Below are 21901 nucleotides of genomic sequence, written 5' to 3'. Positions count from 1 at the left end.
ATTCGAGACACCCTGATCAATCATTTGTGTTGATTATCATTTCACCTACCTTGACGGATCAGGGAATTGCCAGGAGCCCTTGAAGGTATATTTCATCTACATATCTTACATAGAATCTGACACGGTAGTGCTTAACCCACAGAGCTAACTTTCGGCAACAGAGTAATAGCCATTTCGCTTTTACTGCAGCTCGGTGACAGCGCTGAAGTAGCAGCAGACTCTGCTGCGGCTGCCATGCCAGACACGAGGGACCCTGGCTTCTCTGCAACATATGGTGCCCCATGCAGGTGAAGGCTGGGCACCCACAGCAGGAAGGTATACATGAATTCCACTTTAGATCACTTCTATGGCAGTGGTGCACCCAAAGTACTGTTGATAAGGCAGTGATTTTAGTACATCAATGGATGCATAGACTCGCTGTATAGTAGATGGCTACCGGGGTAGCTCAGCAGGCTGACAGACTATTGCTGAAATGTTAAATATGCAAAATATAATTATGTGTATTGATATAGGTTGACTTTGACCACACAAAAAAAAAAATATATGTAAAACTAGTTATGACTTTTCGCATTACTTAAGTGCTATAAAATGTGTTCCCATGGGATGGGTTGGTGAATTTCTGCCTCTGTAGTAAAAACCAAAAGTTGGCACCCAAGAACTCAGTCTAATTTCCTAATAAATGCTGTAAGCACTACGGAAGCATTTGATAAACATAACATCTTTATAAATATAACCAGTAATAAAACACAAAGCATATTGGTGTGGTGCGCCAACAAAATAAAAATGTATTATAATAATAATGAATAACATCTCAAAGAAAACTGGTGAACGCAACTTATCAGCAGCGTTTGAGTTTGGAAATTACTTTTCCCCCCCCCATGAACGTGTAGAATGCACATTTGAACAACAATAATTTGTCCAGCATGTAGAATGACTGCTTTCAACAGTGACCCCCTCCATGTCACAGTGATGTTCATGGCCCATTAATTCCTGTGGCATCCCTTTCAGGACAGAAGGAAACAAACTGGATGAGCAAATAGAGCCAGGAAATGCGCAAGTGACAGGTGGGGAAAAGGAACACTGCAAAGATTAGGTCACTGAGCCCCCAGCTTCCCTCAGCGAAACTGGGGGCTTGGTAAAGCCAGGTCATGGCTGAGGCAGGTCAGAACCAGATTCAGCCAGGCATCTGATGTCGGATCTCGGACCCAGCCAGAGCAGTCCAATGGACCAGAAGGGTGACGAGGCAGACAAAGCAGGGGAGGGCAGTGTTGTATTATATCCAGCTCCCCAAGGCAGATTTCTGGAGCCCAGCCATCCACCGGGGGGTGCCGGATATCATACAACACCGTCAATGCATGCTTCCGACCCTGCTCGCCTTGTCTCCCCTGTGGCCCCCAAATGGTGGCACAGAGGGAGAGAGGTGCAGCCGGGACCAGCATTGCAGTGATCCAGCCCCCCTACTCGCCTCCTCTCCCCACACGTTCACCTTTGTGTGGCCACAGGGGGAGAGGGAAGCAGAGGGACCGGGAAAAGCTCATTTCCCAGCACCCCCTCCAACTGTGGTGTGGGAGGCTGTCAAATCAAAATCCCTTACCAGGCAAGACAACGCTGGCGGCACCAGCAGGAAGCAACAATGCAGCCTGGACACACAATGCAAATGCAGGAAAGCGCACATCCCGGCTGCGTTTATTTCTTGTTTCGTGGCCACACCCCCATCATGTCGCACTGACTGAGCATGTGGGGCCAGTGGCTCGCCATGCACATTTAAGTGAAGCAAAAGAAAAGGTATTTTCTCGTAGTCCTGGATCACGCACCCCACAGATTGAAAACCTCTGCCTACAGTATGGCTATAAGGCGAAATACTCAATTATCTTGCTGAAAAGAGTACATATGAGTCTGCATTTTCACTGTATACTAGCATAATATGCATGAACATGCAGGCACCTAGTCAGGGAGACAACGCAGAGAAATAAAGGAACTCTGTCCTATACGGACAGACAGAAAGCAGAAGCAATGCCATAGGGGGGGCTAGAAGGGAAGGGTGGATCAAGAAAGATATCTTGAGGTACAAACAGACTCTGGCCAGTAAAGCTCAATGCACTGCCTGGCATCACTGAGCAGTAAAGGTAGGCACATTACCCTACATTGTTCAAATCAGAACTCTCACCTCCTAAAGGCAGTAATAAAGTTACAGAAATCATGCCAAGGGAACTTCATGCCGTTGCAATAATTACCAGCCAAGAAGACACCAGAGATCAGCTGTTGCTGCAAGCAAAATCAAAATAGGAAAAACAAACCCACCGGCACTTAAATATACCTGGCGCTTAGAAACACTTCCAATATGTATAAGCGCCTTATTAATACACAATAAAAAAAATACATACCTGCCCGTACACAGAGAGCTCCTTCCTCCGTGATTCTCTTCCTAAGCACGTAGTTGTCCTACGTAAAACGTCACGACGACTTAACAGAAACACGTGAAATGTCATGACGCTTTAAAGGCATTTTAGGAAGTGTCGCCAAACTTTTAAACAAACACACAATGCTGTCGGGTCTCATAGAGACTTTAAATATGTGATTGATAATGAAAGCAATAGAAAGCTTCCCTTTACGAAACGCTCAAGTCCTGATTCCAGGCAGCCTCAGGTGAGTTTACGCGGTCCAGCTGTTGTAGTGAATTTTAAATGCTTTTCTTTTAGCATCCATCAACTTAGACGTTCTCATCCCTTTGTCGTTGAATTGGTAAGAGGAGCCCTTTTGCTTGCAGCTTCTGGAAATTCACGTTGAAGCTGTAATTCGTTGTATTGTACTTATCCCATTGAAATTAAACATTGTAAGTACTTGACTTTCTAAACATCTGGTTTTGAAATTACACAGGCAGCATGTTGTTGGTATCGTAGACGCTACTACAAAGCTCATTTACGGTACAGTTCAGGCTCTGGAATGCTCACAGACGCAGTAACTGCTGTTCAGCTACTACACAGACCCTGCTCTGGTGTTAAGTGACTACATATATCATAATACCTGCACAGGCTGATTGCAGACGTACTGTCTCCAGTTCAACTGCCTACTCTGAAAGTAATTATTCCCCAGGTCTAATGGCTACAGATCGGGTACTTTCTCTGGGTGTAAGACCCTTCCTTGGATAATAACTGCAGGCACAGTGTCTGTTCTAAGTCTAATGGCGGCGGACACAGAAACAACACCCACTATCTTCTCTAGCCTAATGGTAAAGGCCCATCACATCCTCTGGCTGGAGCAAATGAGTGCAGACACAATACCTGCTCTGGAGCTAATGCCTTATGATACAGTATGTCGTACCTGCCCATCAGCTACATCTGACAATACCTGCCCTTGGGCAAAAAATTACAGACACAGTACCGGATCTGGGATACCGATTCCAGACACAGTACCTACTAATCCGTTACATGTGACAGAATACCTCTCCTGGGGCTTATAACCACAGACGCAATACCTGCTCTGCACAGTACGTACTCTGAGGCTAACGATTACAGTCACAGCATCTGCTCCGGAGCCAATGGTATTTAACATAATATATGCTCATGATCAAATCTGGGGTTAATGACTGCAAAAACAATAAAAAAAAAACCCATGCACCCTTTCCTTCTCGTGTGGCCTTTCCATTCCTAATTTGACACCTCGAACCATTCTCCCTGAAATGAACGTACAGCGTTAAAAGTGATAAGTAGGGTAAAACATCTTGCAACGATTTTCAAAACGTATTTGGTGCAACTGATTGGATGCTCATTCACTTCACTTGTGCCAAAAAGGTGGTGAACCGTGCACAAAGGACATTTAAATGTGCGCATTAGAGTTTTGCACATGGGGTGCTCTTTTCCCACCAAATGCACAACTGCGCAAGGCAGAGGGTGGAAAGGGGTTTCTGGGCATTTACAAGTAAATCCCGATTTTCAAAAGAGGTGCACTTTTCAAAGCACAGGGAAAAAAGTGTCTGTGCCTATTTGGAACGGGTGCCTCGGGATATAAAATGTAGGTTACTTATGATCCTCTCATGCAATGAGAGAATGCTGTGTGTGAATAAGCGAGTGAACGAAGAGTCAAATAATGTGTGTGTAGGTGTGTTTGTGTTGGGCCAGGGAGCTGATTTTGGCTGGTGAGGTCAGCACAGTAACAATGCCTATATATTATATTATATTATATATATAATTGTATTGCCATTTTCAACAGTAACCACGCATGTAACCCCACCTTCCCATCCCTTCTCTCCCCCTCCTTCTCCCCTCTTCCTCCCCTTGATCCCAACACATGTAACCAACAACGCACTCAGTCCTGTTTCCCATTCCCCCCTCCACCAAGTCCATAAACTATATAGATGATTCCCGGTTCCAGGTTTCTGGGTGTGTGCAGCTCTTTCTCCAGCCGTTGTACAGACCCTTGCATCGTTTGAGAACCCCCGCCATAGTCCTCGTCTCACCTAGAAACTTCAGCCATATCCCCTCCCAGCTTCCTGTGTAGGCACCCTCCCCAAGTGGAGCGAGTACTCGCACCAGCCCCAGCAATCTTTTTCCCCGGGCACCTCGCATCCTGCGAGTCCCGATGCAGGACGATGTCCCAGTCTGAGAGAAACCTTTGGTGATCCCCTTGAATCGAATAGGTCAACCACTCCAATACCACAAAGTTCCAGATTTTACTAACCCATTCATGTTCTGTAGGGGCAGATTTTTGTTTCCATTTGTGTGCCACCACAAGTGTTGCCGCGACTATCAGGATGATGTATGTCTTTCTTTGAGCTTTCGAGGGTACATTTTCCAGAACCCTGCCCATTCCCAGGATGGCCATCCCTGTGTTATCTGGCATCTGACTCCCAAAAATACTATTAATTGCTGCACAGGCCATTGTCCAATAAGGCTGTATAACTGGGCATTTCCACCAGATATGCTTCCACAATCCCAGTTCCCCACCTCCCCTCCAGCAGAGCGCTGATGCAGTTGTTTAGAATTTGTGTAGTTTTTCTGGGGTGAGATGCCATCGGGCCAATATCTTAAACACACATCTCTGGAATTTGGATGGGCTGCGTGACCTTGGAGATATCTGCCCATAACTAAGGCCAAAGTTCCCCCTCCAGCAGCAGCCCCATTAGTTTCCCACTGCTCCATATAGTGCCATGCCTGGCTCCTTGCCCCTTCTGCTATAATCCCATATAACGCTCCTACCAAATGCCTGTCCCTATCATTAGGCCACGTTCCATCAATCTTTTTATTAGTGTTGCAAAAACTGATTGTGTCAAAAGAAGCTGAAATGTCCACTATAAGGAGGGCCGATTGGGTGTCTGCGTTTATTTTGAGGTCGTCCCATATCAATAGAAGTGCTGATTCTGTTCCTCTTCTCGGTCTGGAGCCAACTTGTGATTGGTCAAGTATCTGTTTGTTTTGACGTGTTTAAGATGGATTTTGTAGATGTGGTTCTCCAGGATCTTGGCTGGGTAGGGCAGGTTGGATATGGGTCTGTAGTTGCTTGGGTCTTCTGCGCTTTCTGACCTTTTTTGTCAGTGGTTTTGATGTATGCTGATTCCTCTTTTGAGTGATAGATTTATTAGGTTCCGGAAGCGTGTCACTGGGGTTCTGTGGTTGAGGATTCCTTTGAAAACTTATGAGGTGCATGGGTCCCTTGGAGATCCTGCAAGGTTGTGTCCTTGATCAGTGTGGCGAAAGTTTCCTCTGTGATTGGTTCTAGACATGAGTTTTGCTGTAATCTGGGTTTCGTCTGGTGTCTGTGGTCCAGTGTTTTTTTGCCCCAGCTAAATTGATGGTCTCCTGTATTGTCTATCTTTGCTCTCAGGTGATTGGTGATTTTGTCACTAAGTGTATTCTTGTGGCGTAGTAGAGTTTTAGTTGCTTTCAGAGCTGTTGTACAGTTTGAGTTGTCTTAGGTATTTTATTTTGTCTTGTCTGGTGTACCATTTTGTTTCCATTTTGTGTATTTTTGTTTTTTTGGTGTTTATTTGAATGTTTTAGCTGCAAATGTTTTAGCTGGTGCTAATTGGTCAAGGGCCTTGGTGATCTAATTGTTGAATGTGTCTTCTGTTGTATCTGTTTGTATTGGTGGGATCTCTTTCGCTTGGCATGGTTGCGTCTAGAAGGTTTGTTAGGGCCTCTACGTCCAAGTTCTTACAGTTTCTTTTCTTGCTGGTGTGGAGTATTTCCTTCCCAGCCAGTAGGCGGGTTTGGGTGTGATGTAGAATGGTTTGCAGTAGTGGTCACGCCACACCATTGGTGTAGGTGGCGCCGATGCACATAGTTCTTCCCTGCAGAAAATTGCATCCAGGGTGTGTCTGTCGTCGTGGGTGGATCCATTTACTATTTGCTTGAGGTTTCCAGGAGTGCGCAGAGTGAGTTTGCTGTATACACATTTTCTTTTTCGAACCATATGTTGAAATCTCCCAGTATGACTAGGTTGTTGTGGTGGGTTGAAAGCATGGCGGCCTCGTCCGCTAGTTTTGTTGCAAAGTTGGGGTTGTAAGAAAGTGGTCTGTAGATCAGGAGGAATACTATGTTGGATTGGTCGTTGAGTTCTATCTTGATTAGGAGGGATTCATAGTCTTCCTCGTTTGTTGTGATGATTCGAGATGCCCAGGTGTGTTTTTTGTGTATAATTGGGATTCCGCCTCCTCTTCGGTTTTCTCTGTTGGCGTGTATTAATTTATAATTGTTGGGTATTGCTTCATTTGTGATGGCTTTATAGTTGTCTGATAGCCAGGTTTCTGTAAGAAAGAGCACGTCTGTGCCTACTTCGCTTAGGAGGTCATTGATTTCTGTTGAGTGTTTTGCCATGAATCTAACGTTGAGGAGGCTGCAGTGTAGTTTGCTTGATTTCCCTTTTGTGTTGTTGTCAGTATTGTTTGTTCTGACCAGTGTGTTGTTGGTTGGGTTTCCGTTCCAGGTGGGTTTTCCTCGGTTGAGTCTTTTGGGTGGTGTGGTTCTTTGTTGGTCAGTCTTTGTCCAGTAGACTAATAAGGTTTATGGCGGGGTTGTTCGTTCTGGGTGGTAAATAGGGTTGTTACCCCTCTGTTGTTCCAGTCTTGGTGATATGGGGGTGTAGAGTGTGATGGACTCCAACTTGTCCTTTGTTGGTTGGAGTATTGCCCATTGTGGAGACGGGTAGTGATGGTTTTAGTTGTCGTGTTCCGTTTGGTGTCCTGGTTGGGTCTTTATTTGTGATGCTTGTTGGCTGTATCTTCGTTGTTGCTGTGCCGTTTTTGATTACCACGCTGTCGTATGTGGACATGTAGCGAGCAATGTAGTCCGTCTTTGCTCTGTTAATTGTATGTCTCCATGGGGCATCTCAGTTGTTTGTCAACTTTTTTGGAGTTGTGGGATCATGCTGGTCGGTGCCTTCCCGAGTGGTTTGGGTTTATTTCTCTTGTCCTAGCTTCTGTGTCTTTCTTGTGGCGAGGCATGATGTGTGGGTTGTGTTCCTTTAGTGGACGTCCTCTTTCGATTGGTGTTTTTCCTGGTCTTTTGGATTTAGTCATTGCTGTTTATGGTTTGTTGTTGCTTGTATTTGGTAGGTTATGGGTAATTGAGACCTTGGTTGATGGGACCTTGTGGTTCTGTTTGTGTTTTGCTTCTTAATTGTTTGAATCCTATGTGTTTTTATCCTGGAGGTCCCTTTGGTCATGGTTGTTGATTATTGGATTATGCGCAAAGCAAACATGAATACTGTGTGAAGGAGTTCATGTGAATACTGGCGTATATCAGTGCAGTCAGTATTGTAATGTATTGATTGTGAGGGTGCTGGGTTCCTGCTTTTGACTGGTATGACAAAGGATTCTCACCCAGGGGGTGCATGCTATGTTTAGGCCTCTGGCTTCCACTTCGGGCCAACATAGTCTCAAACTTTATGTTTGCCACAGTGGGGGGGGGGGTCATTCAGCTTAAGTGCAAATAAACAAAAGCGAAATGACAATCCTGTATTGGTCCGCATATCATCCTACAAACTCTGATGTTATGAAGTTATCACTTAGCCATCCCCAAATCATCAAGAACAAACACGTTTCATGGCAATGCTCTTGAAGGAATCTGCAGGTAATCCCCCAGCAGGTAATCCCCCAAATCATCAAGAACAAACACGTTTCATGGCAATGCTCTTGAAGGAATCTGCAGGTAATCCCCCAGCAGGTAATCCCCCAAATCATCAGGGACAAACGTGCAATCTCTTGAAGTGTTCATCCAGTTATCCTAAAAGCATCAGGAACGAAGAGTTTTCTACAATAAGGATGATGTTAGCATATTCATTAAGTCATCCTAAGTTCATCCCCCAAATCATCACCCACCATTCTGAGACATTTGCTGATGACTTTACAGCGTGATGACGTCTGATGATGTGGGAATGACTTCTAGTGTGGTTCGATGATCAGCAGATGACCCCAGGATAGTCTCTAAAGTCATCCTTTTAGACCAGGGATGTGCTCCAGAACATGCCAAAAATGGATGGTGCAATGGATTGTGCTGTTGCTACTGAGAAGAAGCTAAGAGAAAGAAATAGATGTGAAGAAATGACGAAAGTAAGAGTTTAAAGGAAGGCAACCCATCTTAAGTCCAAAAGGTTCACTACTGACTGTAGGAGGATTCTTCTGACGTGGCGAAGGAGTGTGTTGAGTAGGTAGGGTACCTGTAGTGTATTGATCGGATGAGTGTAGCTCAGCCAGGATTGGTAACGGCTTAGTTTAAGTACAAGAGATAGTTGTGCTAGATGGAGCTGGCAGAGGGTCTCTGGAAATGACTCTTACTGGTTTTTAATTATGGAGGTTTGCAGACTTCTAGGAATGTGCTATTGGATGTGGAGATTTATTTATTTGTACACTTATAGCAGCGCACAAAGCCCACGGGCATCTAGGCGCTTGTACCAGCATGATGGAAAAGGATGGGGGAGAGGAGAGTGCGTGTCAGTTGAAAAGGTAAGTCTTGAGCTGCTTTCTGAAGGCATTGTAGGACGGTTTGTCTCGTAAATGGGCAGGTAGCTTGTTCCAGAGATCCAGTGTGTGGACTTTGAAGCTGGCACTACCTGCTCTTGACCACTTGAACCTATGCGTAACTAGGCAATGTTTGTAAGAAGATCTTGTAGGCCTTGCTGAGGAGTTTCTTTTTATTTTGTCAGCGAGGTAGCATGGTGCGTCGTTCGATAGACAACGGTGGGAGAGGGACAGCATCTCAAAATTGATTCTGTCCTTGACTGGGAGCCAGTGGGCAGTTTTTCTAGCCTCAGAAATATGGTCTTGTTTGCCAATGTCATGTGCCACCCTGAGGGCATTGTTTTGGATTGTTTAAAGTTGATTCAAGTTCTTTTCAGAAGTGCGACAGAGTTGGCAGTTGCAATAGTCCTGTTTCGACCCCATGAGTATCCAGGCAACTTCGAGTCTGTTTGTAGTGCTGAGGAAGGGTTTGCTGGCGTAGATGCGCTTAATGACATAAGCAGATGAAGAGGCAATGTGCTTGACGTGGTGGGGCATGGTCAAAGAAGAGTCGAGGTAGACGCTGAGGGTCTTGACAGAGGAGGCGACAGCAATGTTGTGGCGATCAATGATGTAGATTTGTAAGCTTGAAGTAGTTTAGCCAAGCGGGCAGGGGGCCCGATGAGGAGGAGCTCTGTTTTTTCATCATTGAGGCAGAGGCTATGTGTGGTCATCCAGGATTGGTGAGGAACTTGCCTAATTACTTCTCCAAGGTATTCCACATATTGTTTTTTTCCAAGCGGTGAGATAGACAGATGGAGTTCCACCAGACTCAATGGGTCTTTGTTTTTCCATGCAGCGGTGATAGATTGAATGGCTGCAGCAAGAAGGAGATTTGCCTTATATTTAAGTCTTTCTTTGACATTGGTAGCTAAGGAGTTTGTGCAAATGTCTTTCAATTAGTGCATAGAGCCAATTTGAAAAATGTCAGATATTTTTCGTAATCTACTCCCAAAATACAGAAAGTTGAGGACATGAGAAAATCATGTGCTCCACTGAGCACAGTAGTTGTGTATTTTTGCATCTCCAGCAGTATGGATTGTCACTAATTGTGGCCGTGTGCAATTTTTCTGGAATCCATGGTGGCTTGTGAAAAACAACAAAAAGGCTTTGGGTTTACTGGCTGGTCTGGAAGCTTTTGCTAGCCTCCTGAATATTTGTTGCCATTGGTTTTGTTTCCAGTTCAAGAGCTGTTCCCCATTTTCTAGTGACTTCCGGATAATGTGACTGTTCAAGAGAGTAGTTCTTGAGGGGCTTGGCCAGCAAGCAGTCGATGAAGACGTGAGCCTGCTGAGCTCCTGGCGCCGCCAATATATCCTGGTAAATCCTGCGGGAATCTGACCCGATGCGCTCTGGCAAATATAACTGAAAGGCGGCGGAATTACAGCGCAACGCACTGCAGCAACTCCGAACTGAAAACGGAGAATAGAAGCGGAGATATTTGCAGCGGGAAAAGTAGGAGCGCGGCTGCCGCCGAGAAGTGAAACAAGATGGCCGACGGCAGCACGGAATATCTCGTTGACCGTCCCCAACACGGAGAGTAGCAGCCCACAAAAGGTGGAGAGCACCCAACGGAGGAGCCGCGACCCCGCCTGGAGGCGTAAAGACACTTCCATAGAGCGAGCGGTCCTCGGTGGAAAAGAGTACTGTTGAAGCTCACAAGATCGGGCCCCACTACGGAGGAGCGGTCCTCCCCTCCCCCAGTGGCGACTCTCTGCAATCAAGCCGGCACCAGCCCCTAGCCCAGGTGTGCCGAACGGCCGCGGGCACTCTGCGTTGAGCGCCTGCCGATCCAATGCAGCAGGCAGTGGTGTGGAAGACTGAGATCCGAGTATCCAGGCAAAGCGGTAAGGAGAAGGGTGGGCGGGAGGCGGCGGCACAGAGCAGGCTACCCGGAGGTCCATCCCTGCTTGCCCGCTCCCCGCCATCAAAACTCCCGTGACACCTCCCACCAGTAACCCTCCTGCAGGAACGTGTCTCCCGACCCCGATGTGCGCAAGGACAGAGGATCGGATACACAGAATGAACTGCTGCTAGGCCCTACCTACACCCTCCCAGGGGACATCATCCTCGCTTGAGAAAGACGATTGTAGAGCCACAAATACACCAAAGCAATGCTCGAGTGTGGCAGGATAGGAAAGCAGGATCACCATCCCCATAGAGCAAGCAAAGGAGATACCCAGAGGCCCACATCTCTAAGGAGAGAAGTCAGGCGGAACACTGATATTAAGACCCCCCCCCCACAAGGAGTGTGACAGACCGCAGAGGGAATCCTATAAAGCAACATAGGATAACCAACTTATCCCAGACATACAGAAACAATACCCGAGTTGAAGCGGGCAACATAACTCGGGTGGATATAAGCATACCACCTATAGATATAGGGGAAAGGGAACCCTGGAGGCAAGTGGGTAACCCCACGGAAGAGGGAGGGGGGAAAAATCGCCCCCTCCAATAACTCTGGTTGACGTGTGCCGGATGGCACCACGGATGTGAACCTCTCATTCCTTGAACGATAACCCAGAGAAGCAAAAAACCCAAACCTGTGACCCGCTTAATCATAACACGTAATAAACAAGTGGAGACCTTGAAAGTGGCAGGCAATCCCCCACCGAGGACAGAAGCGGGCATGGGTAAAGACAAGGGCAGAAGAGGCACGACACAAAGCAAAATGGAGCAATATGCAGTACCCACACTGGCCTTGGAGCCGACACAGGAGAATACCATATCCGCCGAAGATGAGGAACCTGAACCCTCTCTTAAAGACATTATGAATGCCATTGCCAACTCCAGAACCTCCATGGAGATTAAAATAGATGGCATCAATACAGAAGTATCCCTCCTACGCCATGACGTGCAGAAACTCACATCTCGCACGAGAGAGGCGGAACCTCGCATATCTAACACGGAGGATGGTCTCCGGGACATAGGACAACAGATGACCAGAGTACTGCAACGTGTTAAAACACTAGAAGAACGAGTGGAGGAGGGGGAGTGATGCTCTAGGCGAAATAATGTACGAATTCTGGGGCTACCCGAGAAAAGTGAAGGCCCCTCCATGGAGCTATTCCTTGAACAACTGCTCATAGATCTATACGCCCCAAAGAAGTTTTCAAAACTCTTCTCTATTGAACGTGCCCATTGAGTCCCAACAGGCAGACCAACGCCTGGGGCTCCACCCCGCTCAGTGATTGCCAAAATCCTAAATTACAGGGACCGCGACACAGTACCACAAATGGCAAGATCCAAAGGCTCCATGACCTATAACGGTTCCAAAATTGCTTTTTCCCGGACTTCACAAGAGAAGTGCAAAGAGCACGCCAATCCTTTGACCAGCTTAAGAAGATTACAGATGCAAAACATCAAATATGGCCTCCTGTTCCCGACAAAGCTGAAAATCTATCATAACGGCATAACTGTGCACTTTAATGACCCAAAAGAAGTGTGGAACTGGGCAGAAAATAACCTGGAGAGGGACTGGGGCCCACTAACCAGAAGGAAACGTGAACGGTTAAGACTACGCCCTGACAGACCCCCGAACGCACAGCCAATACATGAACAAGAAGAACGACCGCTAAGAGAAGCCGACTGAGGTAAATAAGCATATGTACACAGCAACATAACCTCAGACAACTGCAACGAAACTCAAAACCAAGATACCCGTTAGCAACGCACCGTCAGATTTCCCCACAAAACAACGAAATGATGGCTCAAACAGGCCTCCCCTAAGAAAAGTGATAAGACAAGCGTCAAACAACAGCGTGAGAAGCAAGAACATAGTTACTCAGCTGTCCCACGCAGCATTCGCAATGCTGTGATAGTGAAAGACACCAAATGTATTTATTAATTGTTCAGTCTGAGTAGGCCCTAGTCAAACTCGGACTAATGTTCGGGCGACAGGTACTTCAAGTTGGGGCGGAGTATTGGGAGGGGGTAGGGGAGTTTGGTTTTGCGACAGAATTCGCTTGTTTAGTTCACTGTTTTAGGATTGTTGCACGCTTTGGGCTAGGGTCTGGCTCCCACCGGGCAGAGAGAGGTCATCATCCCGGCTCACATACAGCATTACTCGACACCCCCAATTCCCAACCAACATGACAGAATATACCAACGAAAGTAAGACCAAACCCATTAAGATTATGACCTGGAATGTGAATGGGCTGGGCAGCAGTATTAAGAGGCGCCTTGTACTACAATACCTTAATCGATATGCGCCCGATGTAGCTTTTTTAACAGAAACGCAATTGGCACGCACGAACTGCAACCTCTTTAAGCGAACCAATTACCGAATTACGATACACTCGGGCTTCTCCATGGGAGCCCGTGGCGTATTGATTCTAATACACAAACGACTACCATTGAGTCTGCTATCCGTCACACAGGACACGGGGGGGGGGTAGATTTGTTCATGTAACCGGGACCCTCTGAGAGCGGTCCATATCCATGCTAGCCATATACGCGCCACCAACCTTGCTTACCGCACTACTTAAAGGCATGGTCTAGTAAAAATGTTTATTGTCCCTACCGGTCGGCCATGTTTTTTTTAAGCCTAAGTGGCTCGATTTTAGAAAACTTTCCTATGGACCTTACCCGAGTTTTCGTCCATTAAATGCATGCAAAAACAGGCACCAGGGAGCCGCCATTTTGTGATAATCCCATCACTTGCCGCATCGCCCTGGCTGACCTGCTTCTGCGGCACTAAATCAATTCCCCCACCCCTGAGCCTGACATTATCCAAACATTCATATTCCACGCCTCTCTCCGTGACGTTACTGTGCTGCGTAGGCAAACGCGCCCAGTCGTCTTCTACGTGACTCCACACAGAACCCAGAAACCAACACAGACCATCTCACAACACAGCGCGCCACAATTCGGAATATGAAACTGTACTTTAAAATCAAACAGTAACACGGTACATTTGGTAAAGTACATTTATTTGACATTAAATGTTTAGCGAATATTCAGCAATTGCCATATGAACTCCGAAAGCCATTTATTTTCTTTTATCTGTATCCGCCATGGTACACAGGGTGTTGCTTTTCGTTAAAAGAAGCACTTTGGAAGCACAGTGAACCGCAAGGCTGTTCCATCAACTAGGCACTAGTCCGTCGTAAAGGTTGATATGTTGCTTCTAGCCATTAGTACAGCGTAAGGGCATGTGGGCCCTTGGCGATCGTCCCATAAAATTGTCAGTGTGCTCCAGTTGTTCACACGAAGCTGCAGGTGTCTACTGTAAAAGCCATCTGCTGGTGTCTCAAACCGATGGCAGTAGCAGAAGGGGAGCAAATACCTGTTATGAAAACAAAAAAATGATAATTAGTCTTGCCAGCCGATCTTCATTAATATTACTCATTTTATTTATTACAGCCTATCAGAAACTATTTGCTTGCAAGGATAGTTCAATGGAGTATGTTCGGCTCTAAAATCAATGTGAAAAGTAACAAAATAAATCGAGGCCAACACACAATGATAAACGACAGTTAGTCTACATGCGTGAGGAATGATATGATATATGATATGGCATTTGTAACGCGCCTATACTCGACGGGGCAGCTGGGGAACAAGGGCAGACAGACAACGATCCTACTAGGCCAGGTGTCTTTCTGATCGCGCATGGGGAAGGGGGTGGGGGGGGGTAAAAGTGCTGTACATGGTTAGTTGAATACAAATTAAATAATAGGACCAGCTGGTGGCAAGTGCAAGGTAAATGTCGGGAGAAGGGGCTGAAGGATACAGAGACAGTCCCGTAGTGCAGGTAGGCAGTGCAGGGAAAAGTGGCTGGGCCAAGGACCGAGATCGGTGAGACCATTGGACCTGCATGCCCATGTGCCCACTACGAACACGTTTTCCTTGCTTTTCCTAGCTCTTCATTCATTCATTCATTTATTCATGCATCCATTCATTAAATCTTCATTCCGGTATAAAAGCGTGTAAAGATTTACTTACATTATATTTGAAATTTCCATTGTGTCTCTTCGTAATGCAGTCTGTAAAACAGACCATGCTCTTGATAACGATTTTTCGTATACTGAACTAAAATGAAACTCTAGTTTCTGAATTTTCTGCCTTATCGTCTCTTACGTTATTGCGCACCCCCTTCAAATGTAGTTCTTTCGGCATGGTCCCTGTTTCAAGGTCAAAAAACAATAGACCCTTATACTTCCAGTGCGACTTGTGGGCCTCATCTGGGCGCGAGCTGAAAATCAAAGCCGCTGTCCTTCGCATTCTTTATTTGCAACATCACGTAGTATAGGCATCTGTGAGAACTTGAAGTTTAGAATCCCTCTATTTAGTGCGCCTCAATGTGCAAATGCGAAATGGCTTCTCTCCCAAATTCCACGGCCCTCTTGGCGCGTTTTTAGTGCCCCAATTTTGTCCCTGTTGTCTGCGAGCTTTGCAGCCCAAATTGAGACATTTAATTTTTGGCGGAAGGTCAGGGAAAGTATAAAGTACCACAGGAGTTGAGTTAAAAGTGAGATTTATTGTTTGTTTGTTTTATTATTTGCAATACGCAAGCCTCCCCTCCGTTAACAGTGCGCAACAGTGCGCAGCATTTACATTTACATGAGATGAGACATGAGAAAAATATATACATACACATATATGAGGTGAATATAGAGAATTCAAAGATGACACCCAGCTTGTTCGCCACACATGATGGTGAAGGTAGGGGTTAGGGTTACAGGTACACTGTACAATAACATTTATTTACAAAAAGACAATCGTATTGCAATTATTTAAACCGGGATTTGTACTTCACAACCAGCTGTGCTTCGGGTGGGCATGGCACAGTCGCAATGTTCGGTGGCAATGGATCACTGCTCTGCACAGAAACGTCCAAAATTCCATATCTGTGCTTCTCTAACACAGCAACAATAAGGCCTTTCACAAAGTCGAACTGCATTTCATCATAGACTGGTTTGATCACCCATTGCTTACTTCGTTTTGAAAACACCTTAGTGTAGCGAGGCATCCTTACTTTACCCCTAGTCCTAGATTGTTCACGTCCGACATTGCTGTTATGGGCCAAGACCGCTAGTAGAGTGCGATGTTTCATGCCCCGAAAGCTAAAATGCAAGCGCTTTGGCCTGTACTTTAGGCACATATTGTGGAACACCTCCAAATCTCCTGTGTGACAGAATTCTGTCAGTCCTCTCAAATCTCTTGATAGAGTTTTGTCGAAAACAATCTTCTCAATGGCTTTGTGTGTCGGTGAAGATGGAATCAACCACTTCTTCTTCCGTGCCTCCTCTGGGGACAAAGGGCCATGTTCACATTGGTGGAAATATTGATTTGCTGTCCAGCGGTGAACGTTGGTACAGTGGTGCATCAGTGACCGCCATTTTTCAAGTAGTATTTCCACTGACCCTTCACAAGTTTTTGAGCTTCATCAAAGATGGTTGGTGATAGAATGGGACCACTGCAAAATACTTTCAAAACCTTTTTTTTTTTCCTGCAGCCGAGATTTTCTTACTGATTGATTTAGCAAGATGCCATACGTCAAATTGATGATTAATATGTGGGAACTGCTCTCTCATTGTCTTGGCAATTGAAACGTGTCTGTCTGTGGCTATGAGGTCGATGTGCATTCCCCTTGATTGTAGATATTCCACTGATTTTATAAATCCTAGTTTCTCCATGGCCACTGAAAACATTGTGTTACCTGCACGACCACCGAACTCACAATTTTCTTACTATCCATGTCCTGAAAGTGGTAGGTGCAGTACTTGGCAGAAAATCCAGGGCTGTCGCACTGTCCATCGCCGGCTAGCCTAAATCGTTTGCCTTTGAATGTACTTGCTAGAGACAATTGTTCAATTTTCCAAGCATCACTAATGGCCGGAAACAGATAATCACGTTGGTATATGTAGTACAGCGCTTTAGAAATGAAATGGAGTTCCACAAACTGAAAGAAAGCCTCTAACTTTCTAAAACTGGAGCCACTAAAAAGTGATGCAGCTGCACACAGTAGATTGCCTGCTGGCAGTTTCCCCAGCATCGGTTGAGCAGACCATGAGAACCTATGATTTAATCTACAGGCGGCATTTATTTTGACGTTACTGCCTTTATTTGACGAGTCACATTAATCAATGGCTTCCCACATACTTTCCCTCTAATGGAATGCACACATTTCAGCATACTTTAATGTTTCCATCAAACAACTGTCGAATACAATGTATTTGCTCTCTTTCATTAGACTATCTTCCTGCGTCAACGTTGTTTCGGCCTGTGACGTTGTGGAGATTTCAACACATTGGAAAGTAATATCGCTGATATCAAGTTCTGATGCGTCTATGGATGCTGCGGCTGGTTCATTCTCTGTCATTTCGACATCTATTACTTCAACATTGATGGGAGAACACAACAATGTCGACAGGTTTTTGGGTGGCAAATTTTTGGTGGGTGTAGATTGTGTGAATTGATCTGCAACTACTTCAGAGCTATCTTCAATACATTCATTAACATCTTCTTGTGGTGGTGCGGTCGCACTGTAGCTATGGTCCAATGCAACTTTGCTGTAGTCTCCAAACACAGTTAATTCATGTTCTGGCCATTGGACATGAGCATCTCGAGCCTGAACACACCTCGCCTCAATTAATAGTTCCTCCATAGTGTACATGGTCTGGCAAGCAACATCTCTCATTCGCTTCACTGTCTGTGTATGTATAGTTCTGACACCCACAGGTAACTGGAGGAGAGATTGGAAAAGGGATGTTCAGTTTAAACACAAGATAAAGTGTAGTCCAATTGACTGGAAAAAACATAAAATAGTCCCCAGCACAAACATTTTTTTAAAGTTATGAACTTTTTGTAACCTTTTTTTTTTTTTTTTTTTCTTTGCAACTTTTTTGACTCGACCTTCAGCATCTGCACGCTGTAGCTCCGATTCGTTTCCTCTTGCGCTGCAACGACTATATTTTCTGTATCCGCATAGACAGCACGGAATGAGGCTCCATCGTCTCCCTGAAACATAGTACTTTCATTACTATGTATCAAAATATTGTTAGCATAAAACACACTTGAGAACGAACACATGGGTACATCTCAATAGCCAAACACGATTTAAACATTGTGTGCAACAATCAAACGACAAGTATTCGACCAGTGATGATCTATTTCGATGGAGCTGTCAGTATCCATACCTCTGGCTCTGCATGGACTGCCATGAATGGTTGTATTGGAGAGGAGGCATCCGCATCTCCCTGAAACACAGTACTTGCATTAGTATGGTTTTCAATATTGGAAACATAACACACACTTGGGGTCGAACGCACAGGTACATATAAATAGATAACCACAAATGATGCATTGTCTAAAAGAATCAAGGAAAATCTAAATATGATCACATTTCATCGACTTATTTCTCCGATTTTATTTACATCTGCATCATCTAAATTGGATGTTGTGATTGTAGTGGAAGCTTCGTCGTCTCCCTGAAACACAGCACTTGCGTTAATAGGGAAGAAAGTATAGCAAATGGAATCACGTTATATGATCACGCATGATGGAGCTGTCAGTATCCATACCTCGTGCTGCTGAAGAATATCTATGGATGTTGCAAATGTAGTGCGCACTTCCGAAAGCTGTTGCGCCGATTCGTATACGCATGGTCCCGCTTAAACTTCCCCTGGAATTACTTGAATGTCAGGCTCTGCATCAAGTGCAGGGGTTGACGCTCCATCAACTGCCTGAAACATAGTACTTGCATTAGTGAGGATTACAATAGTGAAAACATAACACACACCTGGGGTCGACAGCACAGGTACATATCAACGGCTAACCACAAATGAATCATTGTGTAGAACAATCAAACAACAAGAATTCCAGCTCTGATGATGACGCTCGATGGAGCTGTCAGTATCCATACCTCCTGCTGGTGAAGAACATCTAGAAATGTTGTAGATGTGGCGGACGCTTCAGCATCTCCCTGAAAGACAGTACTTGCATTAGTTTGGATAACACTAATTATAACTGAAAACAAACACCAGTGGACGATAACTAAGGTGCATATCAATTGGAAAGCACTAACCAAACATTCGGTAAAATAATTACACGATAGACTAAAACTATTACTTGACATGCATAAACAAGTCTGTAGCGGATTAGCCTAGTAAGATTACCTGATACACGCTAGAAGTGGTTGATAACTGCGACCACGTCAAGGATGTAGAATGTTCTTGCTTCAGATTCAAGGGATAGTCAAGAAGTTGTAAAGGTAAATTAATGATTGATAATGAAATGCCAATATTAAAAATAGCCATGTAAGGCGACAGAATACTTGAAAAATGCTCAATACAGCACAGTTCCCTGTTCCCATATATATACATTGCGTTTGTGGGTTATGAAATTGAAAAAGAATATATTGATAAATGTCATTATTCAAAAAACTATACACTCATATCAATATCGAAATTATTACAAGGGATAGAACACCTATAATATCAATTAATCCATTCGGCTACCTACACACTACCGCAAGGCCTAAAGCTAAATCCGGACACTTGACTCACCGGTGGCGGAATGTGGACGAATAGAGTGGGAATAGCGTTTTCGAGCAATTTCCGTGTCGTTCGCCGTTTATTCTTTGTTACCCAAGATGTTGTGTACATGTCCAAGGAAAAGTGCCGGCTGCAGATGCGGTATCGATCACCCCTCTTGTCCTGTAAGACTTGTTGGACTCTACTTTCCAGCTCATCCAGTGGATATCCGCAATGTCTGACCCATTCTCTTATTCGATCAACAGTTTTCGGGAATACATGCATTCTAGTGCCTTCAGATTTCGCATGGATCTAATCGAACAGGCAGGCATTGTTGATAAATCTGAAAAGTAAATATCGACATTATTATACAATCTTCAAGAATAAAGATTTGATACAAAAGTAAATGAATCATACAACGATCAATGCAAGGTTTGTTTTGGTCGCAGGAACTATACCAGTTCATTATGTGCGGCTTAGTATTTGCATAAGTTGCAGAAATGTATAAATGATGTGACTAAAATATCAACATGTGACTCGTCCTTTGGATGTTCTGTCTTGCACGAGAAGGAAACATGCTTACATTATAGACTGGACCCCCGAAGGATGCAATTCGATGACAATAGACAAAGATGAAAATAAAGAGATCTATTGATAGCATAGCAATGGAAACTCAAGTCAATAGCAATGAGACCAATGAACATAGCACTATTGTGTACTCTACTCGCAAATAGATTGAAATTTAAAAATCTGCGAAATATGACTAGGATACATGGCCTTACCTTGACCAACAAACAGTTGGATTCAGCAAGCAGAGCAGTATGTTGCAGGAGAATAGGTGGGTGGCCACAGGTAGCACACTGATGGGTTTGCTCTAAGCGGTCACAGAAGTTCACGGATAGCACGACGACGAGCAGATTAGCGTAGATCTCAGTGGTTGCCAAGTAACATGTTCAGGAGTTGACTTGCAAAGCACAAAGATGTTCTCATGAGACATATCAAGTGGTTTATAAATGGTTTATAAAGTATTAGAAACGGGTGTGTTTTTGAATGAATGACGTATGTATGTCGTGGTTTTAGGGGGGCGGCCTGCTTCAAGGGGAGGCCTGGCTGGAGACACGGGGTCTGAGGAGGCCATGTGAGCAATGGCCCCTTGGCATGGGATACCTTTTGAAGTGCACATGCAGTTTGGCACCTTGGCCTTTCGCGCCCCTGACAGCGTGCATCCCCGGGTGCGAACCGCCTTTGATAGAGGGGGTGGGATGGATGGGCCTGGGGCGTGCAGATAAGGCACAGGAAGACTGCTGAATGGAGACACACTTGTGTGGATTGCAGGGGGGCGGCCTGCTTCAAGGGGAGGCCTGGCTGGAGACATGGGGTCTGAGGAGGCCATGTGACCGATGGCCCCTTGACGTGGGATATCTTTTGAAGTGTACATGCAGTTTGGCACCTTGGCCTTTCGCGCCTCTGACAGCCCCCCATGCCAGCGCTCATTCACTGGGGCGAACCGCCTTTGATAGTATATCGTTGCTTATCAATAACAAATGCCACATACCGGAGATTCTTGTGAGCACAGACCCACACTTCAACCTGTGTATTATAGTGGTCAAGACCCTAAGGCCTGTATAATCCAATGGTAATTGTTAGTATAGATATGTGTGACTTTTATAGAGACATAACCTACTGAAAGACTTTGAACAAGGGTTATTTAGTGCATGCATTATCGAGAATATGTTATGTTAGCTTAGATAGTGACCACCCTGCTTCACAGCGACCAGACCTTCACCCATTCGAAGCACAGATGTCTGACGTCCATCCTTGAATGGAGACACACTTGATTCATTTAAAAAATCGAAACAACCGTTGTTAAAATATATGTGGTGTTTTATTTTGTATCTTATTTTCATGACACAAAAATACAAGACTTTAAAGATTATACAGGTCAGGTTGCAGCACAGCGAGAGAAAATCCCCTGTACTGACCGCTGTCACTCGGGAACGTTTCTCTAATGGCATGAACGGCACAGGCGGGTATCACTCTTCGAACGCTGTGTCCAAGCCTCCTGTGGAGCCACCATGTAAAGGAACGATAGGCCACCAGCCTGTACCACCTGTGAAAAGGAATGAAACAAACTTTTTAAATGACCAAGATAAGTTTAATAAATATTTGTTGTCAATGACAATTCTTGTAACTAATGGCATTCTGCACGGACAAATGCTATCTAGACAATGCACACTATTGAACGACTTACATGCGTTACAATGATATGTAGATGTAATTTTGGATATAGTAGAAGAACATGAAATAGGAGTGGCATGACAAGCAGATTATACTTACTCGTTACTCGGATTACGAGGACGAACAGTTGCGCGAAGTTCGTGCATAAGCACCATCATTATTCTCAACACGGCCCATGTGAGGCAGGCTGCCCTGA

General features: G+C 45.0%; 2 protein-coding genes across 13 annotated transcripts in view; one reads left to right on the top strand and one right to left on the bottom strand.

Annotated features, from left to right (window-relative positions):
- Positions 1–2458, bottom strand: part of CAB39L (calcium binding protein 39 like) — a 1166132-nt gene extending 1163674 nt beyond the window's left edge. For both annotated transcript variants that reach the window (XM_069640065.1, XM_069640066.1), the window contains exon 1: positions 2385–2458. The gene's annotated coding sequence lies outside the window, so the exon portion shown is untranslated. The remainder of the gene's footprint in view (positions 1–2384) is intronic.
- A 95-nt stretch (positions 2459–2553) lies between these two features.
- SETDB2 (SET domain bifurcated histone lysine methyltransferase 2) overlaps positions 2554–21901 on the top strand; it is a 1645210-nt gene continuing 1625862 nt past the window's right edge. For 3 of the 11 annotated variants that reach the window (XM_069639336.1, XM_069639328.1, XM_069639332.1), the window contains exon 1: positions 2616–2646. The gene's annotated coding sequence lies outside the window, so the exon portion shown is untranslated. Of the gene's footprint in view, positions 2647–21901 lie in introns of all 11 variants that reach the window. The other 8 variants (XM_069639329.1, XM_069639325.1, XM_069639334.1 and 5 more) reach the window with 6 other exon arrangements.

Source organism: Ambystoma mexicanum, chromosome 7q (genome assembly GCF_040938575.1).
Source record: "Ambystoma mexicanum isolate Mex_15411 chromosome 7q, UKY_AmexF1_1, whole genome shotgun sequence".
Classification (NCBI taxonomy): Eukaryota; Metazoa; Chordata; class Amphibia; order Caudata; family Ambystomatidae; genus Ambystoma; species Ambystoma mexicanum.
This window is presented reverse-complemented; position numbering and strand designations above follow the sequence as displayed.